This window comes from Canis lupus, chromosome 26 (genome assembly GCF_011100685.1).
Source record: "Canis lupus familiaris isolate Mischka breed German Shepherd chromosome 26, alternate assembly UU_Cfam_GSD_1.0, whole genome shotgun sequence".
Classification (NCBI taxonomy): Eukaryota; Metazoa; Chordata; class Mammalia; order Carnivora; family Canidae; genus Canis; species Canis lupus.
In genome coordinates this window covers 19722879-19735002 of record NC_049247.1, presented here as the reverse complement: position 1 = coordinate 19735002, position 12124 = coordinate 19722879, and the positions used below count along the sequence as shown (strand labels likewise).

General features: G+C 51.9%; 2 long non-coding RNA genes across 4 annotated transcripts; one reads left to right on the top strand and one right to left on the bottom strand.

Annotated features, from left to right (window-relative positions):
• Window positions 1–466: 466 nt before the first annotated feature.
• LOC111092595 lies at window positions 467–9471 on the bottom strand. The gene is made up of 4 exons (XR_005379012.1): window positions 9375–9471; window positions 8674–8731; window positions 2342–2429; window positions 467–738 (listed from the first exon to the last, which is right to left on the bottom strand). It is a non-coding gene; the product is annotated as an uncharacterized LOC111092595 (long non-coding RNA).
• A 58-nt stretch (window positions 9472–9529) lies between these two features.
• On the top strand, window positions 9530–11881 carry LOC102151576. Of its 3 annotated transcripts, XR_005379011.1 has the most exons (5): window positions 9530–9824; window positions 9927–9991; window positions 10170–10344; window positions 10791–11468; window positions 11572–11881. It is a non-coding gene; the product is annotated as an uncharacterized LOC102151576 (long non-coding RNA). The 3 variants fall into 3 exon arrangements; XR_005379010.1 differs by lacking the exon at window positions 11572–11881 and having other exon boundaries at window positions 10791–11565; XR_005379009.1 differs by lacking the exons at window positions 10170–10344; window positions 10791–11468 and having other exon boundaries at window positions 11572–11879.
• Window positions 11882–12124: the final 243 nt, after the last annotated feature.

The following is a 12124-nucleotide window of genomic DNA, read 5'->3' as shown; positions in this document are numbered from 1 at the left end:
CCCATCTACCCATGCACCTGCCCATCTACCCATCCATGCATCCTTTCATCCATCCATCCATCCATCCATCCATCCATCCATCCCCCCTTCTATCCATCCACGCATTCATCCATCCTTCCATCCTTCCATCCATGCATCCATCCATCCATCCATCCATCCATCCATCCATCCATCCTTCCATCCATCCTTTATTGAGTGCCTTCTATGTGCTCAGCCTCATGTCAAGAATTCACTGGTGAATTCACTGGTCCTCTGAGCATCAGAAGACCCATTAGGAATCTGCCTTCATGGTCCAGAGGAGTTTTAGACAATAGCAAAGGAAACAAAACAATAAACATTAGAATTGCTTTTTGGGTAGGCATATTAAGCCACTGTCCAGAGGATGCAATTTGAAACCCTTTTTTTTTTTTTTTGAGTTAGGTGCTGCTATAAGAACGCAACTATTTTTTTTTATTTCATTCTCATTACAACTTTATAAGGTTCTTACTATTAATATTCCTGTTTCAAAGAAAGGCAAGCAGAGACCCAGGCTGGTAAGGTGACAAAGTCACATAGCTGGCAGGTGGCAGAGCTCGGATTGGAACGTAAGTGGGTCCACTGTGGAGAAATCACCCACATCTGGGGCCTCCTGCCTCGTTCATTCTGTGCCTTGCAGCCGCATCAGGGCTAGGGTGCCTGGGGTCTTCCTGCAGAGTCACTCTCTTGCACCTGCTCTTGGTCTGATGATGACTCAAGTCTCTGGGAACAGGATAAACATTAATCCAGCTTGTCTCTGCCAGGCCGCAGGACAGCCACACCTCCTGCTTTGCTCATAACCCTGCCTACCAGGGTGTCACTGGCCATCAGCTTGGGCCCTCTGTGGCCATCAGCACACGGCTGGCAGCCACAGAATCTCAGATCAATTCCTTAGGGACATAAGCAAGGTTGGTACTAAAAGACAAAGCAGTGGCTACCATCCGGGGTCCCCAAAAGCATCCAAAAAGCATCCTGCTGCAGATGTCCACACAACCACAGACTTGCTGTGTGACTCTGGGCAAGTTCGGCCTCTCTCTGGACCTCTGTTCTCCTCCCGCACCGCTGATGGGGCTCGGACCTTGCTGAACTCATTCATCCAGCTGTTGAGAACCTACCATGTACCAGGTTTCATGTTAGGGCCCGGGGAGGGATGAAGCATGGTCATCCAGTTACAGAGAAAAATTGCAAGGGGTTTTGGGAATATAAAACAGGCCGGCCTGACCTAGATTAAAGGGCACAAAGGGCCCCTTGGGGAAGTGACATTTCAGCTGAGACTTGAAGGAGGACTGAAGATAACTCCATCCAGATCCCGAAAAGGGAATTCTAGGCAGAGGATCCAGCATCTGCAGAGCTTCAATGTGCGAAAATGTCCGGAACCTGAGAAACTGCCAAATGGCAGGACAAGCCTAAGGAGGTCAGGGGGCCCAGTCGTGCCGGTCCTTGGAGACAGCACTGGGATGGGGACCTTGAGCAGAGGGAGATGTGAAGCCACTGAGTTCCATGGGGCCCAGAAACTCATGCAACAGGCTCTGTAGACACCACTTGTTGGGCTGGAGGCTGCACAGAAGGAGGCCAGGTAGGACATTGAGGTCAAGAAATGAACTTGACCCATTTCACAATATTGCCAAGAGTGGATTCAGTAAGAGACCTTGGGTTGGGGGATAGGACAGGGACTAATGGCTTTAACTGGAGCCTAGAAATTCACACTGTGGGAGGGCAGGGCTCAGAACTTTGTGTGAGCAATTGTATAATTCAGTTATCCTTTTCCCATTGGTTAAAGCATCCTATTGGCTCTGGGACCTAGCCTTCAACTAGAGCTCTACCAACTGCAGGTAGCAGAGAACTTGACCTGAGAAAAGGGAATTTGTGGACTTCTGTTTTGAACAACCCAGGGGCAGAACTTCAGGTGTGGCTTGATCCAGGGGCTTGAATGATGCTACCAGGATCCAATTCCTCTCTCTACTCAGCTCCACTTCCTCAGGGTTGGTTCCATGTAGGTCCTTCATCAAAACTACTGTTGTCAGCTCTACATTCCATTCATTCTTCATTCCTCTGAGCATCAGAAAAGAGGTCCCAGGCTCTTCTCTGCACCCAAACCCAAATGGATTGGGACCATGAGTGGCCAGAAAGACAGAAGGTGCTAACTGCTTGGCTGGGGTCACATGCTCCACCACGGGCATCCAGCGGGCGGAGGTCAACTTTCTTAAAAGCCCAGAGAGTGAAGGGGTGGGTGAGTGTGAGCAAAGAAAACCCTCACCCTAGCAAAACTAGGGCACTCTTGCCATACAGAAGAAGGGGGTAACAAGCTCAAAGGAAAGAGCCTCACATTTTCACCACGTAGAGGAGCCCTGCGATCCTCCAGAGGTGAGATCCTCCTGGGGTCTTCCTGGGGACTGAGAGCTGTTGCAAGGTTGCTAAGGGTGAGACAAAGAGTGACATCATTACCAAGGGTCAGGACTGGGTGTCAGTCAGGAAGACGAGGGGAAGAATCAGGGATGACCAGAATCATCAGAAATCAGAGAGCTAGAGGAACTGCTGGCGTGTGTTGTGTCCTGAGCACGTAGATATGATATCGTGAACTCTGCATGTGCCCCAGAGAGCAGCTTATATGGACCTGGGCTGGGAGCAGGGGTGCTCTGGTCATCCTCCTCCCTCCCCCTTGCACCCCAGACAGCTAAGAAGGGGTTTATCTCCATCACCTGCCAGCATACAGGGGCTTCTATGGGACTCAGGCACCCCACGGTGGGGGTCTGAGAAGATCAGTGGAAGGTCTGGGTCTCCCTCTGGGTGGGCTGTGGGCCGCCCAGGGCCTCTGCTGCTTAAGGAGCCCAGTCCCATGAGCACGAATGCTGTCCGGCACCTACAGGGCTGATGACACGATGAGGTCTCTGGAGGCCCAAATGCTCCTTTCCACCTGTCCAGCCCTGGACTCCTGAACTGGGCACTGCCTGGGCGGCAGTCACACTCCCAAACCTCTTTGCAGTCTGGGTCCCCTGCCTTCGGGGTCTCTGTGCCTGAGGGTGACCACATGTCCCGGCTCCCCTGGGCAGGCTCGGGCTGTCATCCTTGTGTCATTATTCACGGTGCCCCTTTCATTCTCCAGGGGTCCTGGTTTGGATGATAAATTACGGGCCACTTGATACATCCCTCCAGGCCAAGCGGCCGCCCACTTTCTTTGTCACAGAATCCTTGCTGATTCTGAGAGCTCTTAAAACCTGAATCCAAACTATTAGCAACCCAAGCATCCCCTGTCACCCTACCTCCCCAGATTTGTTTATACCCAGTCCCCCAGGAGAGAGGTCCCTCAGGCAAGGACAGGTGAAATGATTCCTTTTAAAGCAGCAAAGAGAAAAGATTCCAATCAAAACCGTTCCAGTCCCAAGGGCTTTCCTGCCTCTGCCTCCTCCACATTCCTGTCCTCGTTTGTCCCCACAATAAACCCCCTGTTTTTAAGGTACCTTGCGTGGGGCTCTTTTTCCTGCAACAAAAAGACGAGTACCTAAAATAGGCCAGGGCCTGGGCCTGTGGCCAAATTTGGATGAAAAACTGGGTCAGGCAGGGGAGGGAGCTGCAGGCTGGGATCCTTGAGGATTGGGCTAGACAGCTCCAGCTGATGGGGCATTTCTGGGTGCCAGGTACGGAGGCTGCACATTGGCCGATCATGAGCTCATTTAATCCTCTGATTGCCCGAGGAGGGGGTACCATTATCTCTGGTGCACAGAGGAGGAAACTGAGGCTCCGAGAGTCAGGACTAGGGGCTGCCATCTCAGTTTTCTGACTCCAGAGTCTGCACTTTGGGGCACAGGGCAGACTTCCAAACTCTGAGAGGGTAGCTAGCATCTCAGCCATCTGGCATTTCGAAGCGCGGCCCAGCTTGCCCCAAGCCGGAGCTCCTTGGCACAAGCGTGTCTGAAGTTCCCTTCACCATTTTAAAAGTGAGTTTAAGGAACGAGAAACAGCCACAGGCCATGGTTTTGATTTAAACAGCTTTAAGTGAAGGGAGGAAATTGTTGCTTGCTTCAGGCATAGCTGGATCCAGGGGTTCACGTGATGTCCCCCTAAGTGCCTGGCACTCAATTCTCGATCTTTCTTCTTCCCTCTGTGTGTTGCTCTCTCTATGAGGCAGGAGGAATGGCCGTGGGCAGCCCCAAGCCTCATTGCGATCATTTGCAATCCAAAAGGGGAAAGGCTTTCTCTGACTCCCTATCTTTCTATATCTCTTTCTCTCTTCCTCGCCTCTTTTTGCCTCGCTGACACAGGAATCCAAAGAAGGGTGGGGATTGGCTCTGCTTGGATCGCATGGCTACCTCAGGACCAATCCCTGGGTCTGAGAGGATAGGGCCATGGCTTTAGGAGGGGCTCAGCCTGCCGCAGGCTCTCTCCCATGGTGAGGAAGGTGGCAGGTTGTGATTAGGAGCACCTGGGTGGCTCAGCGGTTGAGCATCTGCCTTTGGCTCAGGTTGTGATCCCGGGGTCCTGGGACTGAGTCCGGCACTGGGCTCCCCGCATGGAGCCTGCTTCTCCCCCTGCCTGTGTCTCTGCCTCTCTCTCTATGCCTCTCATGAGTACAGAAATAAAATCTTAAAAAAATAATAATAAAAAGATTGTGATGAACAGCCTGGAGGTACCATGAGGGGTGGGGGAGGCATGGTTCCATTAGGGAAAGGATGCTGGCGGTCAAAACCAAAACACCCACTGTTCTTAGAAAGAAAGATATGTTACTGAGATAACCAGTTTAAAAGTTCTTAATATGCTTGTCACTGCGCTTCCCTGAGTGCAGCATTTGATCTGTACCGCCCTGGGGCATCCATTAGTCTGGGGGAGATTAGAGTTTATTTCAGAAAACAAAAAGAGAAAGACAGAGGTGATGTCCAGCTTTTGACATTAGAAATTGGATGATGCGCCAGACAACAGCCGGAGGGATTCTCCTGATTCCTCATGTTTCAGCTTATTGATAATTATGTCAGACGACTGAGAACATAGCTTTCCCAGGAGCTGGATGGTGTGTTCCGTCCACCTAGAACCACTGGACCGACTCTTTGTAAAGGGAGGAGATGATGTACATAAGCAGCAGAAATGTCGGCGCATTTTCTGACTTCAGGGTTGCAGGGAGAAGTGGCAGCCAAATGGTCAGATCCTGCTTCCATGATGCCCCCCTGCAGCCGGCATCGGGAGTTATTATTTCTGAGCACTTACTGTCTCCCAGGCCCTGCGCTATGCCAGAGCTGATTCATTTTTTTTTTTATATCCCTATGAAGTAAGAACTTCTATCAATCAGGAGTCTTGATTGCAAGCACGTTCTATCAACTTGAATGTGTGTTTTTTTCTTAAGATTTTATTTATTTATTAATGAGAGACACAGAGAGGGGGAGGGGGAGAGGGAGAGAGAGAGAGAGAGAGAGAGAAAGAGAGAGGCAGAGACACAGGCAGAGGGAGAAGCAGGCTCCATGCAGGGAGCCCAATGTGGGACTGGATCCTGGGTCTCCAGGATCAGGCCCTGGGCCGAAGGCGGCGCTAAATGGCTGAGCCACCCGGGCTGCCCAACTTGACTGTGTTTAAAGCAAACAGGGGAAGGTATTAGATGATATATCTGGGACAGCGTGATGATTAATTTTATGTGCCAACATGACCTGGTCACGGGGTGCCCAGATATTTGGTCAAACGTTAGGACAAGCATGTCTTCAAGAGGGATTTTGGGTAAGATTCACACCTGAATCGGTAGACTGAGTGAAGCAGATGTGCTCTCTAGTGTGGGGGGCCCTCCCTTAATCACTCAAAAGCCTGAGTAGAACAAAAGAGCTGACCCTCTCTGAGTAAGAGGGAACTCCTCCTGCCTGATTGCCTGGAGCTAGGACATCAGTCTTCTTCTGCCCTTGGACCTGAACTGAAACCCTGGCTCTCCGTGGTTCTCAGGCCTGCTGGGTTTTGGAGTGGAACTTGGAGCACTCTGGAGAACTCTAATATAGACATCCAAGACAGATTCTGTGTAGGTTTCAGGTAAGGGTGGATCCAGGAGCTTAAACGATGTTAGGAGGCCCTGCCATCACTTGCCAGATCTTAGAACTTCTTCACGTGTTATGCATGATAGTGGACACTGGCAACACTGGCTCATGTTTTTCTTTTCTTTTTTTAAGATTTTATTTATTTATTCATGAGAGACACACAGAGAGAGGCAGAGACATAAGCAGAGGGAGAAGCAGGCTCCCTGCAGGGAGACTGGCGAGAGACTCAATCCCAGGACCCCAGGATCACACCTGAGCCAAAGGCAGATGCTCAACCACTGAGCCACCCAGGTGCCCTGGCTCATGTTTTTATAAACTTCACACTTTAAGAAAGAAAGAACATCTCCCTACATTCATCTGATTGGCCTCACTTGGGTCAAATGTCTTTTCCTGGACCAAACGCTGAGGGCAAGAGGATGTGCTGTAGCAGGGCACCAGGATTGACAGGACACACAGAGTAGGGGAGGAGTCCTACGAAGCAAAGTGGGCCAGACTCCAACTACAGAGCAGGTGGGCACTGTTACTGGGTCCATTTGTGAGATGAGGAAACTGGCTCAGGCTATGTACGGGACCGGCCACTCACAAGTCTCAGAGCATAATTGCGAGATTCAAACCCAGGGCTTCCGTGGGCTCTAACAACTACTCCAGCCTGTCTCTTGCCCCTTAGTCCTCTTCACAAAGCCAAAGTCCTCCAGCACTCCAACTGTTGGTCCTCGTGCGCAGAGTTGCAAGTGCCCGCCTTGTACCTGGCACAAAGTTGGGGTGCAGGAAATGTGAGTACCTCCCTCGCCACCGGACAGAGCCCTTAACGCCTTGCCACAGGCAGGTCTTTTCAGTACACCCCATCAGATCTTCGTTTGGATTCTTCTCCCCAACCTCAGCGACAAGGAGGGACCAAGTGACAAGCTGAGTCTGCCGGGGGGTTGGCATCGGTCCTCATACATCCGTTCTCGTCCTCATGCATTTTCATTCCATGCGAGCACTGCCTATTTTGGGCAGCTCGCGAACAGGTGTTTCTTCACGACCACAGTTTACCACGAGTATTTTTAGTACCCTCATCTTGGTAAATTGTTGGGATTTTGTTGGTTCTCTGGGGAACAGACAAAACATCTGCCCAAGCCTCGCAGGAGATGCCAGCAGTGGGTTAGCATAGCGATTAGACATTAGTGATTTGTTGCTGCATATCAAATTGCCCCAGAACTTGGCAGCTTAAAATGATAAACATGTATTGTCTCGCTCTTTCTGCGGGTCTGGAAGGCAGGAGCACCTCAGCTGGCTGGTTCTAGCTCGGGGTCTCTCATGGAGTTGCCAACAGGATGTGAGCGGGCTGAACGCATCTGAGGGCTTGACCGGGGCTGGAGCCTTCCAGAAGGCTTCTGCACACAGCTGCTGGCCATAGTCCCCAGGTCCCCACCGCGTGAGTCCCTCCATAAGGCTACTGGAGTGTCCTGATGACATGGTGGCTGGCTTCCCCAGAGTGGCGATGTTCCCGAGGGCAAGGAGGGAGCCCCAATGTCCTATCCTTGGAAGCTGTCGCCTGTCACTTCCATCCTGTTCTGCTCATTAGAAGGGCTCCAGAAAGCCCAGCCTGCACTGGAGCATTCCACCTCTCCAAGGGAGGATCAAAGGAGGTGTGGACCTATTTTTCATCGGTGGAGGCATATTGTAGAGCATGACATCGGCCCCAGCTCTTTCCTCTCCCTGCAAGTGACCTTTAGTTCCTTCTGCTAAGGGATGGAGTAGAGCTCCCCACCCTTTGATGCGGAGCTCGGTCCTGTGGCTTGCTGAGTTCAATAGAATGAGGCTGGAGTGATGTGTGCTGGTCCCCAGGCTAGGTCCCAAGAAGCCTGGACCGTTTCTGTCACCTTCTTGCCCTCCTGCCATTGCCAGGAGAGGCGCGCATCCCACCAGCCCACTGCCCCCCGGAGCGGCTGAGAGTCGCAGGGAACAGAACACAGCTGCCCCGCTGAGCCCAGCCTGGCACAGCCAACACACAGCACACGTGTGAGCTGGATAAACACTTCTCGATCTGCGGCACCGTGATTTTTTTTTTTAGACTGCACAGTACTTAAATGTTATCCCAGCATAAAGTGACACCATTTCCCAAGGAAGTGATACAGTTTTGCACATTATTTTACAGTAAAAGGAGCTACAGCTGCCTGTGCTTGTGCTTTGGGTTTGTTTTGCAGTAAATGAACCACCGCCCGTGCCTCTTCACCTGGTGAGAGTCCCCGTGGGACATCCGGTGAGCTTCTCCCAACACCAGACCCGCCCTTTGTGCTGGCTCAGCTCCTGTGTGACAGTGCGATAGTCCTTAAACTCCCTGGGCCATAGAGTCTAGAGTCAAACACATTGGGGAGGGGGGAATCCCTGGGTGGCTCAGCAGTTTGGCGCTGCCTTCAGTCCGGGGCATGATCCTGGAGCCCCGGGATCGAGTCTCACATCGGGTTCCCTGCTTAGAGCCTGCTTCTCCCTCTGTCTGTCTGTCTCTCTCTCATGAATAAATAAATAAAATATTTAAAAACACACATTGGGGGGACCCTGAAAGCTGGCTGTACCCCCCTTCCAGCTGGATGACCTTGGGAAGTGGCTAGAGCTCTCCACCCTCCTGCTGCCTTGTTGGCAAAGTGAGGGCCAGGTAGCCGTGGGAACTTACATTCTCGGGTAACTGTGGGAATTTGATTCAATCCAAGGGTAAAGTCATATCCCCGCATCTGTGTGTTTAAAGTGGGAATAATAGTAGTTAGCTCGTACCCCTATCCATAAAAAGTTTCCCCAGCTGTAATGGAAGGGCCTGGGTTTGCCCTGTGGTGCCGTAGGGCTGATACTGGGAGCAGATGTGAAAGGGCTCCCCTGGGGGGAGGGTAAGGTGGAGAACCCCCACTTCCACTCTGGCATTCCCTTATCTGCTCTGCATACTGGGGTGCCTTATGCTAGATTATCCAGAAAACAGTTTCTTTGCTTAAAAAAGAAAATGGAAACCGTTGGATCAGATTGTCTTGCAGGGCCTTCCCGGTTTGACATTTGGGGATTTCATTGCAGGGGGGCCGACCGAGGGCTGCTCAGTGGGCGCGAGGGGCTGCTGTGCGGCCGTGCAGACCCCCGGCCCCATGGCTTCAGGGCCCAGGGCCAGGCCGCCCTCCGGCTCCAGACATGGCCCAGTGCCCGCTCCGCTCTGCCACCCCCAGCACCCCCCTCGCTAATGGTTCTCCTCTTCCAGACCTCGCCATGCTCTGTTTCCTTTTGTATATTTTAAACCATGCTTCTTGGCTTCCAGCCCCAGAACCCTGGAGGAAAACATCGCTGGCGGGGGGAGAAGGGAGATGCCTTTAAATGTAAAGATACAATGCAAACCACCTCAACTCTGTGAGCTAAAAGCCCAGCAGTGGGCATCCGTGCAGGGGGCAGCTGCTTGGGGGTAGGCTCTCTGTCCCCTCTTCCTTTTTGATCTTTTATTAAGGGCTTGTTTTGGTTCTGTGGTTGCTATGCTACGGGAGCATTTGGTGGCTGCTTGGAGAGGCCACGTGGAAGACTGTTTGTATCAGTTCTACCCTGGAGGCAAGAACTTAGCAGGTGGCCAAGCTTCAGGTTGAGGAGGGATCCAGATCATGGGGGGTGGGGGATATCGTGGGGTCTTCAGGAGGAAGCAGGCTGACAACAGCCACAGGGACCCAGCCCCTGGACATGGCCCAGAGAGAGCCAATGGACCCCGACGTGCTGTGTGATCTGTAGAAAGTCTTCCACCTCTCTGAGTCCGAGTCTCCTGATCTGTCCAAGAAGAACAGGTGCCCAAACAACCTTGCTGGGGTGAGGACATGGAAGTGAGGAAAGAAAAATGAAATCTTTGCTGATGGTCTATTATACGGCACCCATCATCTCCTGAAATCTTTACAATGCCCCATTTTGCAGATGTGGAAGGGGAGACCCAGAGAAGTGGGGTGACTCGCCTAAAGCTGCACAGCCCGGGAGAGAAGGTTGTTCATAATCCCCCTCACACCTTCCCTGATGCTCGGTTTCTTTCTTTCTTTTTTTTTTTTTTTTTTAGTATAACACCCAGTGCTCATCCCATCAAGTGCCCGCCTCAGTGCCCATCACCCAGTCACCCTCACCCCCGCCCACCTCCCTTTCCACCACCCCTTGTTCGTTTCCCAGAGTTGGGAGTCTCTCGTTATGCTGAGTGAAATAAGTCAATCGGAGAAGGGGAATATCAGAAAATGATGCTCGGTTTCTAACAGCCTAATGATTCTGTGGAGCACGGGCATCGCACGGCTCTGTCCCAGTGCTGCCCCCACAGGAGCATTAGCGATCCTTCCAGCAACGCTGTAAGGTAGGTATTGCTCTTCTCGTTTCTAGGAATGAGAAAATTAGGGTTGCTTGGGAGCCTCGCTCAGTTGCCCAGCCCGGAAGCTGGAGAGCTGGGATTTGGGTCCAATGAGCCCCTTTCAACGTCAGCAGCCCTGGGGCTGCTCAAGGAGAAGTTAGATAACGTATTCCCCGACCACAGGGGTGATCACTGCGGTGTGGTTTCTAGTAACACACGAGGGAAGCAGCATCAATGCCCGTCAGGATGGGACTCGATTAGCAGCTTGCATTACACGTAGACAACGAAGCAGTCCACCCCGGTTACCAGGAAGGATCTAAATCTCCTACCTGTGACAACATGATGCATATAAACATACAGTGAGACAGGCAGGACACCTTAAGGCCGGGGACGGGAGGGAGCGGTTGGGGGGAGGTGCACTGCCCTGTATCTGGAACATTTTACTTCTCAAGAAAGCAATGTCTGAAGAAAGAAAGGAACAGATGCGCTTTGAGAAGTAGAAAGGATTGGATCGCATGGAGCTCTAGGAGTTGCCCGCGAGGCTCCCAAAGGCCCCTTCCGAGAAGCAGGTGCAGAGAAGTCCCACCCCATCCCTCAGCTGTTGGCCTCTCTCATTCAAAGAAAACAGCTTCTGCCTCTCTGCATGTTCCCCAACTCCACACACTAGCCAGAGGGGGTGCTCTCCGGGGCCAATCAGATGGCGCCACTGCCTTGCTCAGAACCCTCCCATGGCTCCCCAGTGCCTTCAAGATCAAGCCCCAACTTCTTTCTGTGGTCACCATGTACCTCCAGGGTGCTGCTACCTGGCCAGCCTTACCTTTTCCTCCTGCACCCTACGGAAGCCCCAGGTCAACCTGCAAAACCACCCACATCTCCCTTCAGCTAATACAGTTTTTCTCCCCTGGATAATTTTGCACTCACGATCCCCTTGTTCTGGGTAGCCCTCTCCCCACTGCCAGCCTTGTCCATGTGATGTTCAGAGCCAGACTCTTCACCCAGGTGCACAAAGCTGCCTGGGGAAAGCCTGAAACGCTGTGCCAAAAAAGTTGGAGGATGGGCCCTTCTCCACTTCCCCCATCTGATTTCCTGCAGTCTGTTTGCTGGTCAACAGCTTGCATGTAAAATTGAGGGTAAAAGTCAGCTCTTTTCACTCAAAACCGAATGCATGCCCCCCGCCCCCACAGTTGAATAAAACAAAAGGACAAAACGACATTGTCCTGTCCTCTTGTTTAGCCCACAGGCGTCCCGCTGGCTGAGCACAGGGGGACCCGCTCCAGATACACTGCACACCTGCACCGCCCTCCCCACTCCCCCTCTCTTCAAGGCTTCGAGCCCAAAGACCACAGGCAGCAAATGCACCCCAAATTCTCTTCTGTTTCCTCTTTCCAGAACTAAGGGAAGGAAGCAAGATGGGGCTATTTGTGTGTGTGCACACACATGTAAAGTCCCTTTCCTTCCTGTGACTCCACAGCTTCTTTGAATAGAGTTGCTATATATAAAACACATAAAAAATATACCTAAGATGCATGTACATATTAAACGTGTGCATATTCGTGTGTGTATGTGTGTGTATTAGGTACTCATGTTTTGCTGTTTGCCCGATACCAAAGCCTATGCCTGTGGGCCTCAGTTTCCCCGTCTGTGAGATGAGAGGCTTCACCCCTTCCAGCCCAGGTAGTTTATCTGAGTCTGCAGGACGCGAGGTGAATGCCCACTTTGTACCATTTGTTCTAACTGTTCCCTCACTGTCTGCAACCTTGCCTGAAGCCCCATTATTTGCGACCCC